This window comes from Lissotriton helveticus, chromosome 2_2 (genome assembly GCF_964261635.1).
Source record: "Lissotriton helveticus chromosome 2_2, aLisHel1.1, whole genome shotgun sequence".
In the NCBI taxonomy this organism is placed as follows: domain Eukaryota; kingdom Metazoa; phylum Chordata; class Amphibia; order Caudata; family Salamandridae; genus Lissotriton; species Lissotriton helveticus.
Window position 1 is genome coordinate 41,218,279 of NC_136060.1, and position 3,701 is coordinate 41,221,979.

Sequence of the window (3,701 nt, forward strand, 5' to 3'; positions counted from 1 at the left end):
TTACTCTATTTGCACTTTCCTTTTGAATACTCTGTTTGCTACATCCCCGAGTGTTGATACTGGGAGTCTGCCTACAAGCTATGTTACATCCACCATCCCCGCCTATCACAGGCAATCTGGTTGTAAATTCAGTTAGGTGGCCCAAAATTGTCGCTTGACCCACTTCAATGGTGTCCAATCTCTTCTCTAAGGAGCCTTTGGAAGCTTTAATAAAAGTTGTTAATTCTATAAATAAGCTCTTGATTCCTGAAGGAGAGTTGTTTTGTAGGCCTTTAGGATTAATACTGTTTTTTAAGCAGGCCCTGATAGGCTCCAGGTTGGATTATGCCAACATTCTTTACCTGGGCCTACCAGAGTACCTGCTGCAGCGGCTTCAAGTTGCGCAGAACGCGGCGGCCAGGGCCATTTATGGTCTGAACAGACGCACCAGCGCCTCGGGGCTAATGCGGATTCTGCACTGGTTACCGATCCGTAAACGGATCGCTTTTAAGGCCATGATATTGGCCTATAAGGCACTCCACGCAGTGGGAGCAAAGTATCTCCAAAGGAGATTGGTCTTTTACCAGCCGGGCCGCTCTTTGCGGTCTGAATCTTTGCTTCTGGCGGCTGTCCCTCGTGTCAAGAGAGCTCGCTTGGGCGGCCGCTCTTTCAGTCTGCTGGCCCCACAGATGTGGAATTCGCTCCCACTTTTACTTCGGGGAGCTACTACTCTTTTGGATTTTAGGAGAGGTCTTAAAACTTGGTTGTTTACCCAGTAGGCCTCCCTAGCAGTCTCTCTTTGTTTCTGTGTGTGTTGTGTTTTCTTTTTAACTGTGTTATGTTATTCTGAATTAGTTCCCCTTACCCAAAGCGCCGGGACACTCTTTTTGAGTATCCGTTGCGCTATATAAAAGCATAAATAACATAACATAACATAACATAACATAACAGTTAGCCCTTTTTTTTAGCTTTATTAGTGCCTGTATTGTCCTTGCCTAGGCCTGTTTTGGGTTCAGGTACATGACTGTTAGGGGTTGTATGGGATTTATGAAACAATGGTGGGAGACTAGTGGGGGGGACTTTCCTCTTCTTAATACATGTACTTTTAGGTGGTTGTTGTGAGATGGCGTCTGGGTCATCAGACAAGATCTCATCGCCTCCAATGATGACACAGCCATTTGATGATTCAAGAGTTACCTTAGAAACATTGTTTGACCCCTCAGACAATCTATGAGAAGAAGATAAAGCCCTGCTGGTCTCTACACTAGAGATCCCTACCTCCCCTGTCAAATATTTTATTAGTGACATATTGGTTGCGTTGGTCTTTTTGATTGGCTGGTCAGAATTAGAGTTATATAGCTTCCTCTACCCCATGTCTTGGATCAGCAGGCAACCCCTACGTAAACTCAAAATATAGCGCTACTTAAAAGCCTACCAACATCAAAGGCGCACCCCATAACTACAAAAGTTGACCCAAATAATGTTAACAAAATCAATAATGATATACAAAACGCCAAAAAGAGTCACAGGACAAATGTCAATGTAATTTTACCAAGGTTTGTAGCTTCAATTGCTTTTGTTCCCAAGAAAACCAAGAGCCGGCTTTCGTAAACCCGCTGTCAGCTGGCGCTGTGCCTCACGCGAGACCGCACTGCCCTCTGGATGTTGCAGTCCAGGCAGCCCATTGTCCGCGTTTAGGAGCTGGGTGAAGATGGGTGAAGATGGTGTGAAGTCCTGTATTTAAAAATGCCCCGGGCAACAGCACACACGATAGGGCATTACTTGCAGGCAAGGATTAATGCAAAGGAGAACCCATGAGCCAGCCCTGCGTTACTGCGGGCACATCAGTGGTGGCAAGATCACAATGACTTTGGACACTAGCGCTGAGGGGTAGTCTGCACAGATTGCCCAAGAAGTAGGGTATGCCGCCAAAATTCAAAATAGGGCGCAGCTCCTACATTCCCAAAAGTTCAGCCAGAAACAACCCAGGGCAATTTGCGTGCGTGGTGAGAGGACCCTTCCTTGTAGCATAGAAAGCAGGCAAGATGTGGATGTAGCGCCGGGAACCGTGCCACTGAAATGTCCAAAGTAGAGAAATGCGTGTAGTATCACTCACCAAATCTCGTTAGCAGACCGGGCGCCTAACTGATGCTGCATCTGCATCTGTAGACACCACCAGCAACCTCTGAAATACAGGTCGCACGATGGCAGACCCGCCGCCAACACCTCAGAGAAGGCCGCGCTGGTATCGAGGCCCAGGAGCGGGAGCCGCCCGCTGAAGATACACAGAAGTCCCGGGCCGCTCCGCTGGACTCACCAATCCCCCGGAGCTCAGCAAATGTCACCACCTCGCCAGGGTGCGCCGCCTCCAGGAATCCTTACACTCGGAGCCTCCGTGGCACGAAATGGTATCCGTCACTCATTTCAGCCATTCTTTTAAAGCCTGGAAACAGATGAGGATCATTCATCATGCTAATAGAATACCAGTTAAATCCCTCAAACAGGAGGTGCCAACACATCGGAACTCGACATTACATGTTGCAACGTCTGTTTGAGCAGTACAAACCAATCAATTATTATGTTATTCAAAGAAAAGGGATGCAACTGGGAAAGTATGACCATGGAGGGGTACAAATGGAACCTAGTCAAATGCCTGACAATGATGCTACTTCCCTTTGATGTTTTTACCCGGGAAGTCAGCAAGGAGGACAGTACCATGAGCCAAGCAATCCTATTACTGCCTCTGCTACAGGACCAGTTAAAAAAGGTATTGAAAAGGTTCACAGGTATGGATGGTAATTGAGAAGTGCATGGCTTGGTTGAGAACTTAATCCTTCGTTTCGCTATTAATCCATGGCTGCAAAGAGACATTGTGGCATCCAAAGAGTACATCTGTGCCACAATACCTGATCCACAGTACAAAAAAGGACTGGCCAATATAATTTCTTTTTCAGAAATGGATGTTTCACTATACAAGACATGGATTGTTGATCAGGCGAGAGACCTTGAAGAAGAACTGCTGGAAATTAGAGCCCCAAGCAGAAGTTCTGGAGTGCAGCCTTCCAGAGAGGGTGGTGATGTTGACTCTGAGCAGCCAACACTAGCAACAACAACCCCAGCAACAACAACACAGGAACAGAAAAATCAGACCCAATCTCTTCATTGGCTTGGTTTCAGTTGGCAGGCTTATGTCAAGTGCAGAGGTATAGGTAAAAGAGGCCAAGCAAGTGGCAGCACCAATGACCATTCAGGGGTTGTTCAAGGACTATCTGGATGACCCAAAAAGATCTTTGTGGATGAAAACCCTTTGGGCTATTTTATGGGAAGATGCGCCAATGGCCAAAAATCAGCAGGATGGCAATAAAGTATTGTCTGATAGCCAGTGTATCTGCTGAACGTGTGTTCAGTGCAGCTGTTGCAGTTGTTAAAGTGAGAAGGACCAGGCTCTCACCTCAAAAAGTTGAAAGATTGATGAGCATGATGAAAATAAACCAATACGTCATACCACACAATTACACTGTTACTTTAAGACCACAGGATGAGGAGGAAGATGAGGGCGATTGGTCAGAATCTGGAGTGTTAGCTGATCAACGTCTGAGTAAACCACCTGAGTTTGAGGACAAACCACTTCCTGACTGAGCAGGCAACAATAGAACCTTTTAATTAATTACCGTCAAACTGCTTAGTGCTTTGCCCCCCCAAAAAATGAATATAGCCAGAGG